This window comes from Cyanistes caeruleus, chromosome 5, assembly GCF_971803275.1.
Source record: "Cyanistes caeruleus chromosome 5, bCyaCae1.hap1.1, whole genome shotgun sequence".
Taxonomy (NCBI): domain Eukaryota; kingdom Metazoa; phylum Chordata; class Aves; order Passeriformes; family Paridae; genus Cyanistes; species Cyanistes caeruleus.
The window spans coordinates 41,153,088-41,178,597 of NC_141705.1; the positions used below are offsets into that span (position 1 = coordinate 41,153,088).

At 37.8% G+C, this 25,510-nt stretch overlaps 1 long non-coding RNA gene across 1 annotated transcript in view; it reads left to right on the forward strand.

Moving 5' to 3' along the window:
* The window catches only part of LOC147653061 (uncharacterized), a 31,011-nt gene extending 17,067 nt beyond the window's left edge, over positions 1-13,944 (forward strand). The window contains exon 2 of the long non-coding RNA XR_015287466.1: positions 9,386-13,944. This is a non-coding gene — a long non-coding RNA (uncharacterized LOC147653061). The remainder of the gene's footprint in view (positions 1-9,385) is intronic.
* Positions 13,945-25,510: the final 11,566 nt, after the last annotated feature.

A 25,510-nucleotide genomic window follows, 5' to 3' on the forward strand; every position in this document is an offset into this window, starting at 1 on the left:
GTTGATGCAGGAAGGGAACATCTAAAATTTATTTGTGAGACAACAGGAACTTCAGTTTGCTGTTAAGACATATGATATAATATTTCTCCACCACCATCACCTTCTCTTCATTTTATTAATAAAAAGCCTGAATCCCAATCTCCATTACAGCTAAAGAGATGAGTCAGAGTACCCCACATGCTCCCACATGGTTACAAATATCAGCCAATCATAGAGGAAAAAACACCCTAGAAAATCCCAAGCTCTCCACATTTAGCTGGGTAATGAATACATGATTACAGAAATAGAACCACAGAATTACAGAATCACTTTTGGATTGGAAGGGAACTTAAAGGTCATCTAGTTCCAACTACCTTATCATAGACAGATGCCTTCTACCAGAGCAGGTTCCTCAAAACCTCATCCAGCCTGCCCTTGAACATTTCTAGGGATGAGGCATGCAAAACTTTTCTGTGAAACCTGTTCCCGTGCTTCACCACCCATACAGTAAAGAATTTTGGTGCAATATCTAAATCAAAACCAGGCTCTTTCAGTTTGAAGCTATTTTTTGTGTTCTATCACTATCTGTCCAAATAAGAAGGTCTCTCTCCAGCTCTTGTAAACCCCTGGCCTCTACAAGGGCTCCTCTAATCCTTTTCTCCTCTATGTTGAACAGCCCCAACTGTCCCATCCTATGTTCATTGGAGAGCTGCTCAAGCCTTCTGGCCATCTTCATGGCCTTCTCCTGGACTCATTCCAGCAGCACAGTGGCATGTGAAAAGCCAGGAGCTGCTATTTGGCATAGAGCAGCCCAGGATAAGGCTCTGACTTGTGCATACATTCTTTTCACTCACCTGCAGGTGACAATGTAATGACAATACCACTGAGAGGACTTCCAGGCAGCCAAGTCACACATCCTTCCTTTAAGTTTTACACGTCTGAGTGGGTTCCTCATCTGCAAAGCCATCAGGGGCCTTGCTACAGCTACAGGTAGAGGTTTCTGCACAGTGGTGACACCAAAAGGCATCACTAAGGACTGGACATGCAGTTTTCCTTAGCAGGAAATGTATGCATTTGTTACTGTGCTCCTCATCTGTGAAAGCCACAGAGTAGAGATGAAAGAGTAGTTAAAAAGAATGGCTTTCCATGAATGCCAGGATGAGGATGTTATTGGATTGTTATTGTTCATGTAAATAATTGAGCAATCTATGATTCCCTTGTTAATGGTTGAGAAGTCACATCACACTAAGTACATCTGCAGTTACCACCAGCCAGTCACAGGTACAGCATGTCTGGAAGTCTAGGCCCAGGAGATGTGCACAGCAATTCAAATTTCAGAGTTAACACCAGTGATTTAAGGGCTAATTCATACACGAGGTGGAAGACAAAGAAACCAACTAAAGACAAAGTTGTCCTTAGTTACTTCACAAGAAAGATGTGCTGGGCTGGTGCCGTTGATAAAAGCTCTCACACTGGGTGGGGTGTAATGCAGAATTACATTATAGTAATGAAGAAGTATAATTTTCCTGCATTGTTACTTTCAAATGATGTAAATCAGAGGAAAATCACGTCAAGAATGACAGATATGGTTATGTCCTTGGTGTATGGAAGATCCAGACCATGTCTAGCAATGATGCTGCTCTGAAATTACCTGTCAGACTGAGTTATCAGTAACCTGCAAATCAGTAAGCCATTTAAAAATTTCATTGCACCACAGAGAAAATGAGCTCCAATTGTTTGGCTCCAGTTTGAAAATAAACAGGAAGAAAAAAAATAAAACTGAGAAAGCTACTTAAATTCAGTTTATATAAAACATGCATAGGCAATGAAAATTTAAGTGAGGTCTTAAACAGCATCAGTTCTTTTCTTCTCCCTTCATTACAGAGGAAAGGACTGACTCAGAAATGAAATGTATTTAATGTAGCCATATACTCTCCAAGGACAAGCAATTCCCTGAAGGGGCCTATATGAAGACTGAAAATCTTTTGGGAAAGCAGGCATAATTCCCATAAAAATGTTATTAGGCCTTGTTACTAAAAGAAGAAAATACAAACACTTCAGTGTCTTATGAAATTATCTTCAAATCAATTACTTGCCATGTCCATATTTTCTTGCTGTTTATTTTGACATATTTCATTTTTAAATGCTAGGTTCTGTGTGTAGTGGGGGTTTTGAAGACTCAAGCAGCTAACACTCAGATTTCTAAAAATAGAAATTCAGGATTTTGAGTGATAAATAAACTTTCTTTCATTGAAATATATTATGCTGCCTTATATTTTCTTTATTTTCATTCCTTTTCTTCAGGCATGAGCTCTTGCAAAGAAAATATTTAATCAGGATAACAATAACTTAATTTTAGACTTCACAGCTTAAAAAAAAATAAAAATAAAAGGAGGATCTCAATACATTCGTCTAATTCATATCACATAATACCCTCCCTTGAAGAACTGCTTTTATGTAGATTTCTGCCAACTTCACCATTGAAAACCTACTTTTAAATTCCCGTCAGGTGCTTTCTGCTTGAAGGGCTCCAGTGTGTGGGTGGCTGTTTTTTCTTGTATGTGCCATGATGAGTCTCCTCCTCAGAGAGCTGGGGGAGGAGGGAGGAGGGAGTGTTTTTCCTCTTTTCGTTTCAAACCACATTTGTAAAATGAGAGACAAAATGTCCTACCTCCTGAAAAATACTGTCCTGGAAAATTTTAATGTTCCAGGGAAAAAAACCCTATCAATCTAGTTTATGTGCTGGCAATTAATATCATATTGCTAATCTGCTACTAATGTCTTGGTAATTTGGATTATTGTGTAAAAATCTGTAATCTGGATTTGTTTATGTTTCCTTCTTCTTGATGAGATGAAAGAAGGTAATTTCATTTTATCTACCTGGAAATCACGAAGCTATATTCCCTGATTATGGGTCTAAATGGGATGGAAAAGATTTTAAAGAACCTATTGACAAACATGAAGTTTATAAAACCAGATCACCCACAGTTTCCTAAGTAATACATGTTGTTACCTTTATATTTGCTTTATTTTATCTTCAAAACAGATGAAATGTTCTGGTAGCATGCTGTGTAAATTCCACTTGGCAGAAACTTCTGTAATAACACATTCTTTAAGGGGAGTAATCTTCATCTATAAATGAGTGTGCAATGGAAAATATGCAAATGGAATTTTTTTTAATATTTCCCTTGCAAGCCAAGGGACACCCCAGCCCCAGTTCAAGTCCATGAGCAATTTGCACACTGAGGCTCTGAGTGGGGAGTCACCTCAAGGTATCCCAGCAGCAACAAGGGTCCAGTTTCAGGTGCAGCCCTGTGCTCACTTAGCACTGAATAAGGTTACAAAGTGCCTCAGCCTCCCACTGCTCCTCGCCAGGTCATTGTGCTTTATTTGATCAGTCATTAGTCAGAGAGCCCAACACTTCTAACTTGCTTCATGCATAACAATTGCTGCAAGAATTAAGCTTATTGCATGATGGGGGTTATAAACTATCCTACCATCCCCTTGATGACATTTCCTGGTTTTCTCAATAGTAGAGAAAGCTCTGTGATATGTGCTCATATCACAGTAAATACATAACATTATTATTCCCTGTGCAGTTACATTTTAAGTTTCGAGCTAACAAGTTAATGTTGTAGAAGGAAAATGAGTCTAAAATAAGTCAAAAAGGTGAAAATCACATATTTTTTCTGTTCTTCTGGTTCAGAAACTGAAGCCATGTTAACCATACTGTGTTAACTGCACTCCTACCTTTACCTCTGCTGATTCTGAACAGTGGGTACTTGTTCATCAAAAGAGATGCTATTGAGCATTGCCTGGGTGTGAAGAGTTGTCAGCAGGGCAGAGGGTAAACACACAATTCCCTTCTGCTCGTAATGACTCAGAGGTGGATTTTGGGTCATAATATATAAAAAAGGGAGTCTTGAGTGTCACCATAAGAAACCTACTGCTGCTATCATAGAAAACAGTCTACCTGGGACTTAGCTAAGATAACTAAGTCCTCTTCCCACTGCATTTCACCCCATTGCTCTTTTTGTCTGACTGGCTCTTTCTCTGGCAGCCTCCCAGCTAGAGGGCTGGGCACTGCCTGCAGCTCCTTCTTTATGCCCCTCTCCCACAGTCTGAGCTCCCTCTCAGCTTTCCCAAGCACCATGTACTCCCAGCCAGGCTTTATTTATATTTTACTGTGCAATTTGCTATTCGTTTGTGGCATGCTTTTGAATGCCTAGGCTGTTCATGAAAATAACAAGAAACAGTCCTTCCTCATTGTCTCCATTCCCTAATCAGCACTGAAAAGATGCTGAAAATCTCGTGGGTTAGCTACAAGAAGCTGCTCCAGTAATGTGTGCGCTTTCTTATAGTTGGCTCGAGAGTTCTTCTCCTAATTAAGGAACATAAATTCTGCTACCTTAATTACAGCAAGATGCAAACTCTAAAGACGTAAGAACCTACATACAGATACAGTTGTGTACACCTGAGGGAATGCATTTATGCCATTGGATAGAGAAAATCATATCCTCTGACAAAATGTATTGGTGCATAACCCTTCTGTAAACGAAGCCTTGGGCTCGTTCTTCCCAAACAGTTGCCTCTGGCTCTCTCTGCTTGATGCAAACTGCAGCCTGTCAGTGCGAGGATTGGGCTCCCCTAGGTATCACCTGCAAAGCCAGACAGTGCTGGTGGATGAATGTACAGGCCCAGGTGACCTGAGGATGGTGATTCCTAGGTTAAGCCCAGAGAAAAACATGGAGACTTTTGAGCTTTGCTGCTCCCCTGTGCCAGGGAGGTGGCCAATAAGGTAGGGAGCAACGAGACACATATTAGCAATTGCAGTGAGCCTAAGGGACTTGCTAGAGCAGAAAAAATTTTAGGTGCATCATCCTGCTGTATGGAGGCTGCAGTTAGGGATGTTGCAGGGGCTCAGATCCTGCCATGCAGTGTTGTGCCCCTTCAGTGAGAACCACCAGGCCCACCAGGGAGCCCTCAGTGCAGGATAGGAGCTGCCTGGCATGGGCACAACCAGACTCAGCTGGCATCTGTACCTGGCCCCAGCTCAAAGCTCAGCAGGAAAACCCCCCACCCCATGCAAAGGATATGTGCAAGGACAATTTTCCCTGGAGTTAATGCCATGAAGGTGTGCTTGGGGAAATCAAGTGCTTCCTTGGGCAGATGCTGAGGGAGCCAGAGCACCTTCTTTGGCTGGTGGGGTACACTGACAGCTTTGGTGCTCTCCTGCACCAGAGTTTAACATAATGCAAGTGGCAGCCTGCTGATTTTGTGTCTCTCCAGGCACAGAGAGCTGCATGGGACAGACCAAGCTGACCACCCAGGGTACTTCATTCGCTCTCATTGCCACAGCTGGGCTGTCTGGGACAGCTCAAGGGATACACAAGGGACATCTGTCTGTGGTCTGCTCCCACACAACTGCAGTGTTCCACATAGGCCAACAGATATCAAACAAGGACAAGAGCCTCCTTCCTTTCTAGTAGCTGAGGGAGGACTTGATCAAATCCAGATATGTTCAGCACATCAGAGGATTGCACCCATGGGATGCTCAAGGTCCTAAACCTGATTTTAATTGATATTTGTCCCTGTTTGTGGCACTGACCCTCTGGGAAGGATAGTTCATTTGTTCTTCCCACCTAGAAAATTGTCCAAGTATCCCCTGCCATGGATTTTAACACTTACCTCTCCCACTATACTTTACCAGCTCCTACACTGCAATATTGTTGCTGTAGTAGCAAGGTGTTGTACCTCAGTATGCTTTGAGATGTGTCTGAAAAGTGGGTTATGGGGTAAATTGTTATTTTAGAACTGTTTTCTTTAGTTACTTTCAATTGATGATACAATCTTTCTCTTACAAAAAAATTTATTCTCCCCTCTTCCTCTCTGTTTTTTCTGAATAGCCTGTTCAGAGGAAGTGCACGTAGAGCTCTCTCATGCACCTCGTCAGAGCCTTATCCTAAAGTAAGGATTATCAGTGTTTTAGGATTAATGATAACAGTGAGAAACCCTCTAAGCACCAGCCTTTATAAAACAAATCTGGCATATTGCTAGAGGTATTCTAGCCAAGGCTTTTTCTGTGGGAGAATTAATGATGTCTCACTGTGAAAACACCAAAACGGGCACTCTTAATGCAGCAGGACTATGAAGGCAAAGGAGGGCAGTGACAGCAGAATCTGGCACACAGAGATATATGCACAGAAGTGGGCTCTTTGGGGTTTCTCAAACTGAATTTTAGGACTTTTAATCTACATTCTTTGTTACTGCTGTTCAGGAGGATCTAAGATGGTATTCATGATAAAGCAAAGGTTCACATGGAGACATAATGTATAGAAATACACGTGTTTCTCACCAGGGCTATTAGACCCTATTTGAATGTAGAAGCACCTTTAAAATACATATTCCCTACTGTGATTAAGTCATCTAGTTCAGTTTATTACTCACATAACTGGTTTTGAAAATACACTCACAGTGAATCTCCAAAGAGATATTTATTTGAATATGTGGTTTCCTAGCTCAATGCTATTTCTGGAAATATGCTTAGCACATTTAATATTTATCTCAGTAAAAAATATCTTCTATATTTCCAGGCAATTCATAGATATTGTATGCAGCTGTAGTTCTTATTTTCAAGAAATATTTTACCTGATGCTTCAAATATTAAGAATTATGCTAATAGATGGCCATGAAAATGAAACTTGTTACAGGGACTGGGCAGGTCAGCTTAAGTGTGCCAACTACAGAAATTCATTTTCTCCTCTGAGAGCTCTGGACCTGATCACCATCCAACATGGGAGACTCATTGGTGGGTGTTAGATATGATTAGGCACAGCAGATTCTATATTACTATGTGAGTAAGAGAGCTGTGGCACCAGCCAGAGGTTAATAGTTCCTCAATTTGATCCCACCTTGAAAAGCATAATTAAAATAGAAACCTGCCATAAGTCTTGCTAGAGGAGTTTCCCAGGTGAGTTGAGTTATTTGCTTCATCTGCACATTTGCATCATTTCTCCAGCTTTCACATCTTATGGCAGGGTAGAGCCAGGCCTGGGTTTTCGGTATTAGTTGCCTGTAGCTGTACTCTTATGTGGAGGGGCACAGAGAGGAGGAGAATCAACTGTCTCTATATTTTACAAGGTTCAGGTTCTTGGGATGTTCTTGGGATATTCCCAGCCTGACAAAGAAGCAGATATGGCATAGTTGAGACTTCAGATCTTTTTTTTGCCTTGAATGAAAGTAGGGTTTATATAAACCAGATTTAATGTGTTTGTATATATATATGTGTGTGTGCACTTATATAGATAGATGCATAAAGAATGTATATTTATATCTACACATATATATACATATATTTGTCTGTCTATCTATCTATCTATCTATCTATCTATCTATCTATCTATCTATCTATCCGTCCATCCATCCATCCATCCATCCATCCATCCATGTTTCCCCTCCTGAATTCCTCTTCCCCTGCAGTATAACAGGCAGAGAGGAGGGGATCTGCTAAATAGCTGTTCCTGGTCTGAAATGAGTGTTCAAGTACTATGTTTCAAATTAAAAATCAAATTAGATTTTATTTCCCCCTGGAAGAGACAGAATATGCATCCTGATATGAAACATATATCAAGGTACAAATTGCATGCAGACCACCTGGACTGGTAATACAAGAATTCCTGCTGAAAGTCCAATTTATATAGTCATTACTTCAGTCCTGAGTGATTTCATTGCCACAATGATCCTTAACCAAACCATGATCTGGATATCTGCCAGTTCCTGACTGGTTCCCCTTTTCTACAGTAAGAGACCTTTGGAGTAAAGTTTATTGAGCAGCCATTTAGATTAAAAACAAGTTAGGACTAAATGTCTTTGTATGCCCAGAATTTACACTAGTATGTACTTGTAGATGCCATAAATAAGTCTGCCTCTTAGTGTGTATAAATATAAATGTATAAAACTTGTGTTTATGTACATCTTGAGATGAAATATTCTAAAAATACTGTAAGAAGAGTGAAAGAGGAAATAAGTTGTTACCCAGGAATCACAAGATTTCATGCTCTCTCAGAGTGAATGTGTTGCATGTGCAATATTTAAGGCTAACAGAGTAGTTACAAATCTGCAATATATTTAGCATTACAACGAATAAGATTTATGGCTATAAATCAGTGCTCTGTAAATGCTGCATTATTTCTAGCAGGTCTCACACATCCTTTCCCTGAATCATCTCAAAACACATTCAAAAAGCTGGTATATTCTAATTAGCTTGAATTGACCGCTGGAAGATATTTCAATTTTGGTGGTGCCTCAAGCCAAAAACGTCAGAGGATGGGATCTAATAAATTTATATTAGTTGGAGTATAGACAAAGTTTTATTTAAAAGCTCTTTTACACAGCAATAGACTGAATATTTCATTATCTGGAACCTCATGCTGAACCTAGGCAGATTTCCCGAAACATTATCTTAATGCTTGCACAAATGTAATTACTACTAAATCAATATTTTGTATTCAAGCCTAATTACAGTACATGAATTAGAATACTCCTAAAGAGATGTGTAGTTGGCTGCTTAGTAGACTTTAGCTGGCTGATATTTAAACTGACAAAGTATCTCAACTTTGGCTGCCTTACTGGGAGTACACAGTGTTAGAATCAGATTTTGCTGGCTTTGACAATTGTCACATGTACAGTGCGTCTGCAAAGAGCTACCAGTCTTGCAAAGCCAAAAGAGGTTCTCAAGGAAAACATGACTCCTTTTCAGTTGACATTCACACTTCTGAAAGGCAGAGTTTGCTTCAGAATATTGCAGAGGAGGATTTAGAGCAGCACTTTTATTAAGGGCTGAGATGACATCAGTGGCAAACAAATGAGCTAAGGTGTTCTAAGGACTCCTTGCTTTGACACGCTCCCTGCTCTGAGCTATTTGTTCCTCTCAGTGGTCATTGTAATGTCCCAGTTCTGGGATCTCAGATCTGAACTATCAGAGAAAAATGTAAATTGGAAAGGCCAAGTAGGGCTCATCTACCTTTCCAGCAGTTTATCATCAAAGGGCTACAAGTTCAGTGCTGCACAGAAAAATATATTGCCTTAAGAGCCACACCCAAATTATTCTCTCCTTCAGCTTCTGACACAACAGCTAGCAGACATGTTACTTTCCTATCCCAAGTCCTTAAGAGTGAATAAAAAATGTGTATTTTTTGGCCTAGGAATCAGACTTCATCATAGCTAGAAATTCTATTGTGCACTATTTCTCCACTGTTTATCAGCAATCTTCTCAGTATGCACAGCTCCTGCAGGCTCCTTCTCCTGGTACAAAATATTCCTCTCAGTTTACTCTGATGGTGTGCAATGAGCATTCATACTAAGTAACTACAGCTGCAATTTGTGCATTCTTTTGTCTTTTCCACAGAACCCAAATGCATAAGGTCTACTAAAGGTGCTGTCTCCAAATGCCAGAATGGGAACATGGAAGTACCCAGTGAACCCATGAAACTTCACTGCCTTCAGCAGACTTTCAGTGAAATGATATTGAAAGAGATGGAGAAATGGAAGACACTGAGGTTTCTTTGCTTTTCTTTGCATCCATGTAAAAATATGGAGAAATATGAGGGATCCCATATGTCTTAAATTCATTCATTGGAGAATCATCACCTGAAGAAGATCCAAGATCTAAGAAATGAGGTTGTTTTTATTATTTTCAAACAAGAATGGAGGAATGGCATTATCTGTGTAAAAATCTGACACTGTTTTGAGAACAATGATGATAGACTAATGTATACAATGTACAATGGAAGTGCAAGACTGACCTTGAAAATAACTTTGTTCTGTCCAGTAGAAGACTAAACGAAAGACTAAGGCGCCTCAAGTGAAGACGTTTAAGAGGCAATTGAGTCATGATCTATTTCTTCCATATGAAAGGAATATATCTCACTTCAGCAGACCTTTAAATCTAACAAATTTGGGCTATCCAAGAGGCACTCGAGTGCTTGAGTAAGGATTAGGTTGCATTTTTTGAGGTCATTTTTTTGTAATTAAATTAAGAAGCTGCCAGAATAGATTAAAAGGAATGTGCTAAGCTTCTGCTGAGTTGGGTCAATATGGAAACCTCCAAAGATGGTTTCCTGGCATGCAGGTCAAGAGTAAGAGTTCCTTTTCACTTGAGATCTATGATCCTTTGATCTATCATCCTTCTGGACTGAGAGATATATCTTTTTCGTACAAGTATAGAGGACAGTTTCTTTCTGGTTTTGGACTTCAAAATCAGTGCCTAATCTAATCTTTCTTTAAAAATATGTCTCATGAGGTATACTGGAAATGTGGATGAAACATTGTTTATCTCAACAAGCACTTCTATATCCTTGTAATGTTTTTTTTGGGGGGGGAGGTGAGTGAGGGGTGGATTTTGGTTGGGTGTTTTTGTTGTTTTGTTTCATTTTTTTCTTTCTGACTGCAGCAATGGCAGGAATTCCTGTTTGGTTGGGTGTGTTAAATGCTCTCTCATTAGAATTTTTTCTACTTTCTCTCACTCTTGACTGATTCATTGTCCACTGTGGAAGAAATTTAAAATATATATTGGTTTTCTAGATGCCATTAATTCGACATTCAGTGGTTATTTTCTATAATTTTCAGACTTGATTATGAATCACAAAATGAAACACATGCACTTGGTATAATTTTTGCTAAAGTACATGATATAATTTTATGCCTCTCTCTAAACATGCCCTCAGGACAAAGATGATTATTAAATCTAAAATAGCTGGCTTATTCCTTGAGAAAAACTAGTGCATCCTCTTGTAGAGAGCTACAGGATTTCAGGTCTTCATTTTTACTTCATGGACTAGAAGCACTACTTGACAATTTTTCTCACATATGTTTTTAGAGACAAACCCATATCCTGAGCTCTATTGGTTTGTTTAAAATCCAGTCAGGCCTGTGCCATAAAGCAAAATGAAACTCCACAGAGTTGTTACGTAAAAAACCATCATTGTTAAAATCTATTCAGTGCACATCCAGAGTAGCCTGAAGCATCGTTTCTTCAAAAAAGCACTGATTCTGCTCATTCTGCAGTGAATAGCAGAACAGATTGGCAGCAAGAGCCTCTGGGTCCGCCCTGCAGAGCTTTCAAAATCATGTCTTTCTTGGCAATAGTATAATGAGACATCTAAGCTTCTCTTTGCCAGCTTAATATTTTTGGCAAGTACAACCACATTTAGCATAAAATACCAGTAATCAAGGTTGAGCAGCTTGCGTTTTTACACATTTCCCCTCTTCCTATTAAAAAAATAAATCAAAAGCTAATTATCAGAGACCTTAAAAATTTCTGCAATGCCAGCTCACATGTCTTGGCACAGGTTATTCTATTTAAGATAATTTCCCTTAGACCCTTCTGTTCTGCAAATTTTATACTTCACCACATCAAGCGCATTGACTTTGGACAGAATAAGAAAACCAGATTGTGACTCCCTACCAAGGTTATCTTCATGAACATCAGTACTAAGACAGGGGTTACTCACACCTCATTTGTAACTTATCCAGTCAACTCAAGGTAATTTGAAAGAATTTATCAAGAAAATCTCTCAGCTAGATCCATGAAAGGTGTCTACATCTAAGATAAATTGCTTCAGCACTTTCCATCACTTAGCACTGACTATCACCCACTCCTAGGAACTGTCCAGGTTTGTGAAGCATCTTTCACTGGGAACATCAACATCTGGTGTGGGACACAGCACAAAGTATGTAAATCTGAATTAACCTGAGCTTAAGCCATCTTGAATCTGTCTGTAATCATTTACATCCTCTCAGCGTGAGTCTGAGTACCCTCTCAGATAGCCAGCACCAAGTCCAGCCACTTAAACATTGGCAACAGCAGTGTAGTTTTTCCCCCTTATGCAGATAGTGGGAGACCTGAATCACATTCCTCTCTCCCCTGGGGAACCCTTTCTTAGGTTTTGCCTTCTTCATGACTGTGGCACTTTGGTGCACACCTATCCCATCCTGGCAGCTTGTGTAAGAAATCAAGGCCTGATCCACATTTAAACTCTTCAAACCATTCAGAGCTGCCTAAATAAGTACATAAAACAAAGTCTGGTCATGCTGCATCTGCACTCTCTGTCAGGAGGGAACTGTGGGTCCAAGATACGTTCTGAACAAAGCCTAGGTTTTGTTTAGAAGGAGCTCTTTGGCTTGTGGACAAAAATCAGAAATGTGCATGGGGGTTGGGCAATGAGACAATAAGATCTCCAGAGCTAACCAGAGAATAATCCAAATTGACAGGACATGTGCCCATAAGGCAGCTGCTCAGTTCCTATGCAGTCATCTCTCTGGTGGGAAAAGCTGAAGCCTGACTATACAGGATGACAAAAGGAGAGAAGAAGACTTGGATTCCAGTTCTTCCTTTGCTGACTACATTAGAGTTTTCTGTCCTGTCCTTAGAGCTGCTGGAATGTGAGTGAGTCTAGCTTTGCATTTTTGTCTTTTTGCAGAAAGGCTGACATGGACACTTAAATCCAGGAGATCACACAGGCCTATAAATCTGGATGAGGAAAAAGTGTATCTCTGTAGCCAGACCATGTGGAAATGTTCACTGTAAAGGGACCTGCTGGACTGCTGACTCCCAGTCATTGACTTTCACACAGAAATTCATTCTCGTGGTTTTGCTAATAGATGTAAAGGCATGCTTCTGAATGCTTGAACACTTGCTTTAGGTGATCACCTGTAAATGAGGAACTAGTGGTCCTCTGAAGGGTTGTTTCCCATAAAAATGACTGTTCCACAACCACTCTGACCAAGGCAATGTCTGTGCAAGGTGCAGCCTTCTGACTTGACTGCCAAGAGGATTTGCTGCCCTGAAGCTAGAAAGGTTCACAATTCACCCTAAATTTATGCCTTGACAATTTTCTCAGCTTGTTCTGTTGCCAGCTTTTTTTTTTTTTATAAGCAGCTTTTCTCCTTGGGGAGAAGCTTTTCTTCCACTTGCATTTGTTAACAACAGTCACATACGACATCAGCTTCCATTTTGTTGCATGAAAGAAGCTTGTGTTTTTTTATAGATTTCTCCCACATGATAGATTATGAGCCTCTCTGTTCAGAACAGGGAATTAATGAGCAACTTCTAACTATGTTTCATAGTATAAGAATGAAGAGACAGCAAAGGAAATTAAGAGATAACAGGCTTAAGGCAAAAAAAAAAAAAGAAAAAAAAAAAAAAGGTGATTCTTAACACAGTATTGAGTTCAGCCGTGACAATTCCTGCCACAGGATATTATGACTGCCAAAGTTGAGATGAGTTCAAAGTGATTAGATAAATTGCTGGAAAGGATATGAAATGCAAAGATATCATCCATGTCTGAGGGAGTTCCTGATCCACAAACTGCTGGAGGCCACACCACCACCCCAGCAAAACCCACTGCAGATGCAACCTTCAGGCTTTGCAGTGCATTCACATCGGACAGTGTTGGAAGAAAAACAATGACTTTGATCTGCTGCTGTCCTATTTTTTTTCCTAAATGCCTTTCCTTTTATGCTGTTAAAACTTATTCCCAATCCACAAGCACATCCAGTACTTTCACTGTGTCATTTTTATCTTAACCTCAAGTCACCAAGTTAATTTCACTGGGCATTTTCCACTCCTTGTGTCAGGGTTACTATTTTCTTTAAAAATAGAACTGATCCTAATACTGATCACTGAAAAATGCAGTTTTGGGCTCACCCTTCCAGTGTAAAATTTCCTCAGGTAATGCCATGTCCTTTCTCCAAATTCCTGCTTAACAGCTCCTTTGCTTTGGGGGGAAACCTACCGCAATTTATTCACCTGATTTCTTGTATGTATGTATGTATGCAGAACTAAAATATGCATTGACTTCATGGGTTACAACTAAACTGGCATTATTGAAAAATCCCACATTTTTATGTTTGGTATTTATACATTAAAAAAAATAAATAAATTGGTCTTTAATGTCTTTTGGAAAATCTACTGCAGGTTTATTTTTCTTACACTGTTCATGTGTTCTGACTCTTTCTGAACTCTCTTGAAACTTCTTCAGATGTGCAGTCTCATTACTTTGTGCGTTTCTGGTAATCTCTTCACTAATTTCAGATGCACCTAGTGTGAGTATTCCAGCAGTGGGGACTGACGCGAAGACTTTTAATAAAAATCTCTGCCAGATATAACTTCCTTACCCAAAGACATTTTGTGATCTCCAAATTCAAACTTCACTCCTGCAACTCTAATTAGTTCCCACAGGTGACATCCACACTGTAACAAAATGCCCCCCAAAATTCCTGTGTACTCAAGCTTATGAGCACGCAATATTCCCTGCTCATGACAGCGAACTTTCCTAGGCACCAAAATGTGACAACTTACAAAATGCCAAATGCTGGAAATCATTGCTGGGACATCCCTAAACTGTCCCTGGGAACTGCCTGGGAACATCCTTGGTTGGCATCAGCCAACAGCACACCAGGGATGGCTGTAGCAGCTTAATGGGGTAGATGATGAGTCTGGTGCTTGGGAAGACGCCAGGCACTGCTGGTTATGTATGAGTATAGAGCCAGCCTTGCTGTGTCACAGGTTGAAAGAGAGACCCTTAACTATAAGGCTGCTTTTGTTTAATCTTACACTAAATTTATACTGAGTCAACTCACCATCATCCAGTACAAGGGCACTTTCTACAAGCTAGTATTGTCAGAGCTTTTGTTACAGAAACCTTTGCATGACAATCATCAACTAATGGTGATCCAATGATCCTGGAAATGTCCCATGGGTTTAAGGTGTTTTAAAGCATTAAAACTAATCTGGTCATTTTTTGTTCACTAGGATAGCACTTTTGTATCCTAGACATATTTTAGCCTTTGTGCATTTGAAGCCTTTTTCTTCTGTCTCCTCCTGTCTCATTTCACAATGACTGTGAAAAATAAACTCAGCAGATGTCCCCTGTGGTATGCTGCCAGTCATTAGTGGCATAGATGGTCCTGTATGTAGGACATCTTAAACATCTTTATGCCAGTTTAACTTTTTCCTTTGTAAAAACCTTTTGATAAGACTTGGAAATCACCAGGGAAATCTTAATTGGGAAAAGCATGTGGAGTAAAAATCTGATAAATGGCCTGTAAGAGATTTTCCCTGTTTAATACTAGGCACATTAAACATAGAAAAAATAAGACCATTCTTAGTAAAAACTATGCAGAATTCTTTCACCAACCTGATCTGCTTTTATAGGCCATGTCTTATGTCTGAAGTGAGATGATGGTCTTTTCTTATTATTTTTTTTTCCAGCATAAGAAAATGGATGATTGTCTTTTTTTTTATATTTTTTTTCTGGAAAAGAATAAAACAGAGAAATGGATAGACAGGAGGGTACAGGAAAGGCTACAATTTCCAATGGCTTACTGTTATCCTACATATGAGTGTTTACACTTTGGGAAAAGTAATGGCACTGCACCAGCCATTTAGTTTTTATGATCTATTATTTCATACATGGATCACTCTGCCTTTAAATCTGGTGTCTGGAAGCAGGAAATCTCTTGAACTCTGTGACAGAACATTTTCCACTTCAAAAAGGGCTTGTGTTCATTGAGGTCCTTTATATAAAAAGTGACAGTCATCCAGCCCTGCACCATTACATACGGCTTACTTGTGCAAAAGTACATTTTCATCCAAACTGTGAATGCAGGCATTTTAAGTAAAGAACAATAGGCCTTTTCTGCAGCTCTACAAACTGTAACGCATAGATAGAAATTATTCTTCCCAATACAATGATCATTATTTTATTAGAGGTTAGAAGTAGTTTTGGGGTGAATGTGATGCAGATTATGAAGTAATAGAATACATAAGTGTTTAAGTTTGTAAAACACCTTTTTGCTTATGTCAGCTTAAGTTATTTTTCCCTGAAGTGACATTTAAGTTAGATAGGCATCTAAATGGCTGCCTCCAAGAGGAATGGCACTACATTATCCACAATTTCTATCAACAACTCCTCTAAAGAATACCATGATTAAAGCAGGTTTCAAGTCTGAATCAACTTGTAGGAACAACAGAAAGATTAACTCCATGTTTAGTGAATGCTACATAATTTATTCAATAAAGTCTCCAAATAAGCATGGAAATTACAGGCCTGACTACAATTGAATGTATCTGAAATAAGACACGTCACATGGCTGATTGAACATGAGCACACAGACAAATGGAACTGGAAAGTTTTTTAACACAGAAAGTTTAAATTTTGTGGTTCCTACTATCATTTATAACAATCACTAACATGTAAAACAACACAAAGGGCAATCCATATTGCAGACAACATAGAAGCTTCTAAGCTAAGTCATGGCAAGAAACTAGTTTAAGAGTTAATTTTCATGCATCTAGGTACCATAGCTTGATTTCAGAACTCAAATGCTATCAGGATGTACTACCTCTTCAAGTTCAGAGTAGAAACATAAAAAAATACTTGGCAAAGACAGAATGATTTGGCAAGTTCCAGGCACTTGCAAAATAAGCATTTTATGTTTGCAGCTGCATGTGTCTCTGAAGGATGAGCTTCCAAAAAGAAATGAAGGAAATATTCCAAGCAGCAGCAATGCTATGCTAGATAAAATCAGTAGCATAAGATGCTCAGAGGAAAAGGTTTTCTTTTCCTCAGTTATCACAATTAGAGTTAAAACTCATTTAGTTAGAATAAGGGTCTCCAGATGGAAGTCACAATATGTGTATGTTTTTCTATATCTTACTCCATTTTTCATTAAGACAAATTAGAATCAAATATTAAAGCCTTAGTATTAAACATGAAGCAGAATATATGTTTACATCAACAAAACCAGCCTGCCATGTCTCACATTTTATTTCTCCTATACATTTCTTCATTTATCATCTCTTAGCATCTTAACTTGCATGCTTAAATCTTCACTTTAGAGTACCATAAACATTAAATTATTTGTAAAACACTGTATATGCCTCAAGGGTTTATATAAATTAAATGTTGTACCTGAATGGCATCATTAAATCAGTAACTAATGACCACTGAAGAAATGCTAGAAGGTTACAAAACAGGTTTCCAGCCAAAAGACATATATACAAAATCTGGAAAATTTAGATCTTATCAGTCATAAAGATGTCAGAGGAATTAAGATGAGAAACAGCCAAGCACCTACAAACAAAAATGACAGTATCTGCAGAGGGTTTCAGAAATATACCTGGGGTATCCTATTCATCACCATTTTGTTCCTAAGAGGGAGAAAAACAGCATGGAGGATGTTTCAGACAGAAAGACAATAATGGATGAAAAGCCACATTAAAATAAAGTAGTAGCAGCACACTATTTCCAGTGACCAGGCAGGGAAAGAACTCTACATGATTTGGTGACACCTCTTTGTGATGAGAAGTGTCATAGTCTATTGCACAGTCTATTATCAAAATCAATTCTTTTTCAGGCACTTTGATGGTAGAACTTATGTATATAATTAATTCTTCAGAATCTTACATAAAACACGAGTTAAGCTCTTTAAAGAGAAGCCTTTGATGAGGACATCTACTGTAGAAGATCTGTTCATACTAGAAATTGTAAATGGTATGTAATGGTGATGGAATTCTGCAGGAGGAGGACACAGTGCCTTAACTCATGAGAATTTTGTACTGATCCAAAAAAAAAAACCCTGACAGTGCTAGGTTTGAAGAAAGTAACTGAAAGTAACTGGAAGGAAAAAAAAATCATGACAGTTCCTTTAAAAAAAAATCCTTTGAGCATTTAATTGCATTCTCAATACCAATCCTGACATCTTTAAATAGAATTCAGTCACTTAAAGTTGATTCTGCAAAAATATCTCTGTACACTCTTGACCTTTAGAACAGGATTTTCTACTCATGGGAATATAGTTGCAGGACACAGAAGCCACTTAGTTTTCTCCCTCATTAAGGGATGCTCAGAGGAAAGTCAGTTTTTTAAAAATAACTTTTTTTTCCTCAAACATCTTTCTTCAGAGTCTTCAGGATTGCTCTGTCATTCTGCAATACTCTTTAAAAAGAGTAAGTATTTTTTTAAATCTACTGATTTACTTTTTAAAAAAAAAATCTACTGATCTCTGTATCTGTAGCTGCACCAAAACCAAAACTGTACAAAACAAGTGAACAATCACATCCACAGTGAAATGAAGTCAAACAGAAGACATCTACATTGGGCAGTTCTACCATCTACCTACATGAACATGGGAATGTCTTCCAAGGCATCCAGGCTGCCAATTAATGTCATCAGAGAATGTGATAGCAGAGGGAGGTTATAGAGAAAACTAATTTTCTTTTTTTTTTTTTTTTTAATAAAAGCCATAGTGAAAGGAAAACAAGGAAATAGATTTTTTTTCCCCAGAAAAATTAAACTGAACAAAATCTCACCTAAATCCTCTAGCAACGGAAAAAAACAGAGTTTTTTTTCTACTCTGCTACTGCATGAAATCTTATATGTATTTTCAGTATAAAATAGCCAGTGTCTTTAAAAAAATACTGGCTTGACTGATAATTCACATTTTCCTTCAGTTAAGGGAAGACTTCCCAAGACTTTTTAAACCAGTTTTAGTTAAAAGCTTTAAAAAACCCCAAACCCTGATAGTATTGTCAACAGGAAAAGTAAAGAAAAATAATTAGCTGATGAAATATTGCCAGTAAAACATAAAGCAAGGCAGTTGAAAATAAACATGGACACTTCATTTGGAAAGAAAATAGTTTACCCTCAGATTTGATACCCCAAAATCTGAATTGATGCCAGTAGCCAGAATGGGATCTAGACTTACCTAAGAAGTTAGGTCTGCCTTTAAAAATGTCACAAAGTAGCCTAAAATAGATAATACCTGGAAGCTGGGTAGCTCTAAGTTTTAAATTCCAAAGGCTATATCCAGTGTCTACACTCATTATGACACATTCCTAATTCAACTACACCACAAAGAAATCAACTGAACCTCTTACAATTTTCTAACTTAAATTAGAACTAAAGTTCTAATTCAACATTGTAGTTTTAAGTCATGGCTTCAGAATCTCATCCTATAGTCACATGGGGCTTAGTTTGCTTTCTTTTACCATCTCTTTTATTGCCTATTCCTTCTAGGAAAACACTGGCTTTTTTTTTCTGCTGATATTCAAAAAAGACAGAAAAAAAATGTAGTATAGATCAGGTGATACTGTCATATTGAGCGATTTTGCTTCACACTTCAATAATTTGTATTGCTCCTAACTTAGATTTGTGTAAGTGATGAAAGGATACCCTTTAAAAAAGTAAAAACCCCTTTAATTACATTAATTTTATGTGTGCATATATACATACACACACACACACACACACACATATATATACATACATACAGTATGGCACCACAGAAAAACCACTTGGCAAACCCATATTTACACACTATATTACAGCATGCATAAGGAAGGCTGTCCACATAATACAATCTTAGCTATCATCTTAGAAAAAATCCCAAAAAACAAACAAAAAAAAAACCACCAACAAAACAACAACAAAAAAATCAATCTATAATCTCATGATCCTGTCTATTGTGAAGCTTATTATTTATGATGATATATGATGAAAAAATTCATAAAGCAATTAATTTTTTTCCCTCTGAGAAAAATCTCCATGAAATCGTTCAGCCAGACAAGATGGCTGTGCTTATTTCTCTTGAAGGTAAAAGCTGAGTTCCTTCTGTGCTAAAAGGTACTTGATTATTTTATATTAAAGCATTTTTTTTCTAAAATATCCTGAATTTGCTGAATATGGATGGCTGTAGTTCAGGGAAAGAAAAAAGCTTTTCAGATAGGGGAAGGAAGGAGAGAGCTCTCTCCTCCCCACTGGCATCATGTTGAGAGCAGAGAAATAGTTTTTGGATCTTGACCATGCTAACAATTCTGCTCTGCTAGCATGACTGCCGCGTGTGGTGATGCCTGGGGACATCACTGCGTGACTGCACACAGACAGGTGGGAGGTTCAGGCTTGGTCCTGACACCCCAGATCCCCTGGGCTCCAGAGAGGCAGGGTCTAGCCAAAGCATATTAATTTCTTTGGGCTCCAGAAAGCAGCCTTTGTCCCTACTGCTTGAGAAAGATTCTGTAAGAGGTGTGAGTCACGGGACATACTTATCGGCTGAATCACTTTGGAGGACTTGGGCAGCATCTTACATCAGCAAGCTGGGTATGAATTGTTATTGTTTCTCCTCAATGTGCTAAAATCTCTCCAATGACAAAAGATCAAAAAGTAAACTACAAGTATAAAAGGACAAAGATCTCCTACAGAAAGCAGTTTCTAAGGTGGACTAAGCAGAACTGATGAACATGTCCCAGTATAATTTTGGATCTATACTGATTAAAAAAAAAATTATATATTTTTAAGTGTCCTAGAATAAACAAGTACCTTAGGCAAGTATACCCATCAGGATAAAGAAAACATATCAAGCAGATTCCTGCTCTCACTGAGAATAATGGCTTTATAGAAACAGTTTATCATTTTTTTCTGATATATTCAGAAGGTGCAGATTTAAAAAACATGGTAATGCCACAGATAAAACCAGTCAATAGAAATTGCCTTTAAATTGTCTGCCAAGCCTACACCATCCGAGTTATTTCCTGCAGCTTATACTACTCAATTGTCTATGCAAGTAAAAAGAAAAAAAAACCAAAATCAACAAAACAATACAAAATGTGGACAGAATTCTGCCCCAGCACCACAGCAGTATATTTTATTGCACAATGTTCAAAGTAGGTAGCGTGGTATCCAGCCCTGTCAATGCCCAGCATTTTGTTTTCGAGGCATTAAGTCTTATAGAGGTTTTGATTTAGAAAATCAAGTAATAGCTGCAAAGAGCACTGTATTGTTTGTTCATGTTATGCTAGATTTGCCTAAACCTGAGCCTCTCAAATTTGGATTTTTAAACAGCAAAGACTGCAGTTTGAGAAACTAAGCATATACATGCATATACATAAACCCATCAAGCTTGCTGCTGAAGTGAGAGGCAATGACACATGCAATAGCTTTTGTCTGACCTTTCTGTGTAGGCCAAAGATACTGTGGAAGAGCCCATTTATCTCATAGGAGTTCTGCAGAACTTAATCCCATCAGAGAGATGGATTACAGGAGTTACCCCAGATTTTGAAGTTATAGGATTTGCTGTTAAGACTGAGTCCCATGGGGACTCATATTGTTCTATGGAAATGCAAAATTCCATACTTATTCAAACAAGAGATGGTAAGGCACTTGCTTATGGACCTTCCTGTTGCTACTGGCCCTGATATGAATTATTGCTGTGGTTATCATCGCTCTTGACTATGGCCTTATCAAAATCAGCACTAGTCTCACTATTGCATTGTGTAGGGATATGTATACATACATATACACTGGAACACCCACAATCTTCATTTTCATATATTAGCATCTCTGGCTATCTATTCACACAAAGTAGCTGAAGCTGAATTAAGAATTCCACCTACAGGTAACTTGGATAAGCTGCCAAGACACATAGTTCCAAATTTATGAAAATATTCATCTAAAGATCTCGTGAAACTATTAAAAACAACAGTAAGAAACACAAAGATGAACACCTAAGTAAAAATCATGTTGCTTGTATTATGTATCTTTAGTCATTATGACAATATTAAAAAATCTTCTCAATCAAAACCAGAAAAAGATATTTCACTGGATATTCTGCTATCTATGAGTATGAGGTGACCCAAAATGTGTTCGCCTTTCATAGTGAAACTCATAAGGAAAGCAACTACTGAAAAATACTGTTATTTGTAAAGCATACTATTAATTGAAAGAACTATAGCTTGACCTCTCTAATTACATTTTCCTCTAAACTCACAGAATATGGTGCTGAAGGGTGGGCTGTAACAACAGAACTTGAAAATTGGGTTAAAAGTTGTTATATAATAGCCTCCAGTACATTTTTAACAAGATGCCCTTGATGCTTCAGTAAAGCACCAACATGCCAGAAGTTCCCTGGGCTGTCTTTTAAGAAGCTTGAAACTTGGCCTAGGGGAAGGTGTCCCTGCCCACAGCAGGGGGGTTGGAATTTTAAGGTGATCTTTAAGGTCCTTCCAACCCACACTCTCCTATGATTCTATGGTTACTAACAGTAAAGGCTCTGAAGGAGATTTTGTTCCCTAGTTTTGGGAGCTGTTTACTGATATAAACTGAAACATGACATTATCATTTCAAAACTGCACAAATGGTGAGATTTTAGGAAAAAAAAAATTCCATTTGTTATTTTTTTATCCTTAGAAAACAGGTATAAATCCTCTCCAATGTTTCTTTTGAAGAGACCTTCACATTAAAGGATTGAGGGGGAGCAGAAAAATGGCATAAAAGTACATCTCCAAGTCCTAGCTCACCTTTTCCATCTGCTTGCCTTCTGTGCATGGAAAGATGCAAAGGAAGCAGCATGGTCCTGCACAGCTCATGGGATCCACTGTAACCCCTTTATTTGTGGTTCCCACACCTCCAGATAGAAACTAGTTGAAAATACCAAGGATCTGGTCTAGGCACTAGTTTAGCAGCCCTTTCCTACTCCATAATAAGACATATTTTCAAAATCAGGTTTGGGATATTTAAAGCAAATAAATAAAACTCATTTTAAGCATGCTTTAAAATCTCATTCTGCAGTTGGAAGACTAGTAGGATTAAATGCTTTATTTAACACAGATGAGTCAGACTCAAAAAGTTAGCATTTGTTAAAAATTATGACAAATTACATGTAAACTTTTTCTCTATGCCCAGCATGTAGTAATTGTCCTTTCTGATGAGTGGGAGTTGTAAATGTAAAGGGAGGAAGAACTCTGAGCAAATGATACAAAGTCACTCACTGGAAAACTTCATGAAATTAAGTGCTTTTCTTCTGTTTGTAAGGAATTTTCTCATCACTGAGGTAAGTAAAGCACTGAGCTGTTTACAGAGGTAGCTAAATCTTCATTAGCAGTAAGAGATGTATAAAGGAGACTGACAGAAGAACAAGTTCAGTGGATGCCACTTGGATAAAGGGTTTAGCTTAGATAGCCTTTCCTATCTTTATCATCACTGCTGCTGCATCACATACAGGGACTTATGAACTATAATAAACATTTTTAATGACTGCCAAATCAATTATAGCAAGTGTTAAATGCAGTAATTACATTTCCTATCAGCCTATGAAGCTAAAAACGTGTAGGTAGGTAGGTAGGTAGGTAGGTAGGTAGGAAGGAAGGAAGGAAGGAAGGAAGGAAGGAAGGAAGGAAGGAAGGAAGGAAGGAAGGAAGGAAGGAAGGAAGGAAGGAAGGAAGGAAGGAAGTCGTGCAATATGCCCTAAAAATAAGATTAAGGACTGGCCTCATAACACATGAAGCCTGCAGGGCACTTAGAGTTATAAATCTCAGATTTTTTGTATTTTATCTTACTTTGTTCCATTTTTTGCCACTTGTATACAAAAAAAATATTCTTCAGTTTTCTATTATGTCTCACACAGGTGTATAGTATTCTCTACTACCAACAGAAACTGATGTAAGGGAAAATTTTCCAAATTAAGTCCACAGCTGAATCACTTGCTTAATTTCATTCTAAGTGCTCAATAAAAATTTCTAAGATAATTTAGACCTGATGGATCTTTCACAGCAAATTTTTTGTGATCCCTTGACAGCTTAAATGAAAAGATTTAGTAAACAATAAGCTTTGATGCTGTGAAAGCAGATCTGAGTAGCCTCCAGGAATATCATGTGGAACAGCAGCTGCTGATTCCATTTTGCTGGTGACTGCCGTATTCTTATAACTAACTGCACCAAATGATAGCTGAAACTATCTATTTGAATTTTAAAATACAATTATTTGTGCACGGTTTAATGTAAAAATATTGTCTATACCAGTCAGCCAAAGAGGAAGCTGACACTGCACAAACACACTCTGTTAACAGATGCAATACACCATTACATGAAAATATTAAACCTTTCACATTGTGAACCTCTTCACACTCTCCTTGCCATTATAGTAAAATCTCTGCTGTGCAAGATCTCTTCCAGTGACACCTGAAGTACTTGCCATTTCTCAGGTTCTTTCTCTGGTTTGGACATATTTACAATCTGTTCAATTAAAAATGTAGTGGTTTAAACTCCAAATTTTTAGGTAGTTTTACTGAATAGATACTTAAGCTCCTATCTTTATGAACCTATTACACTTCCATTGTAACTATGATCAGGAAGGTTACAGTCCAGTGACACAATTATATTGTTGGAAAAAAATGTTTCATTACTTCATATAATGATAAGGAAAACTACAGTAAATCTATCCTTGAGTGACAAGATGATCTGGGAGAGGATTTATACTCTTCATTGAAACTTCATTCAAGAAAAGAGGAAACTTCATAAACTCTTCAAGGAAATTTCATGTCTGTGGGGACAAACAGATTTGCTCTATGTAAACTCTTAGAAAAATACATTTATAATAAATAAGAAACCAGATTTCAATAATACTAAGCAGACATTAAAGGTCTTTTACCTTTTTTAAGAAGATTTTTTATGTATGATTGAAGTTTATACAACACTCCAGAAAAGCCATGTGTTAGATTGAAAAATAAAATCAGAAGCATTTTCTGTCATATAAGTATACATGAAAAAACGAGAACGTTAATGTCTTAGAAAGTGTATGTCCAGCTTTGTACCGTTACTCATTTAACAAAGCAGAAAATAAGATACTGTACTGTAAACAAAAAGCTACAGTAAAAGGACATTTTGAAATTTACACAAGTTTGAGTTCATAAACATTTTGGTTGCTCCATAACAGTTTTCATAAAAAAAGGAATAAAAAACCCTTGGACAGCTTTCATCACTCTTGACTAGTTTTCACTTAAATGCACACAGACATACTTTATATAGCAATATACTGATGTACTGTTAACATGGATATTAAACTATTATTACTGCTTTTTTAACTGAGATGTGTATTATCCAATCAATATTATCTGAATTGAAATACTCATACATTATGTGTTCCCATCATGTTGTTAAGTATAAAAACATGAAAATATAACTTTACATTATTTCAGTTATATACATCAGTTCAGGCTTGACAAAGATTTTTTTTTTTTTTTTTTATGCTATGATTTTTAGAGGAATAAGCCCAGAGGTACAATAAATAGCTTTCCACTGTATACAGTAATGCATTTCTACTTTTAAAAAAAATTGTATTACCATATGAATATTATTTTAGTTTGGTCATTCTAGCATTGAACATTAAAAATCCAAATGCATTCCCCAACATTCCTGATGAGGAGTAATGCACAGAACACCTATGATTTACAGATGTGTCAAGAAATTATTTAGTTTGATCAGGGGGAAGTATTGGTAAGACAGACATTGAAAACACTGTATACACCCCTTTTGCTGACCACACTGAGATATACACTGTGTTCACATGCTTGCAGAAACAGGCTCAGAGTTTGTACCACAAGAAGGGACTTTAAGTTACTGATACATGTTCTGCCTTCTCCAGTGCTCAGCAAACTTTATACTTGAGTCTAAGAAATGGATTCCAACTAAAACTGCAAG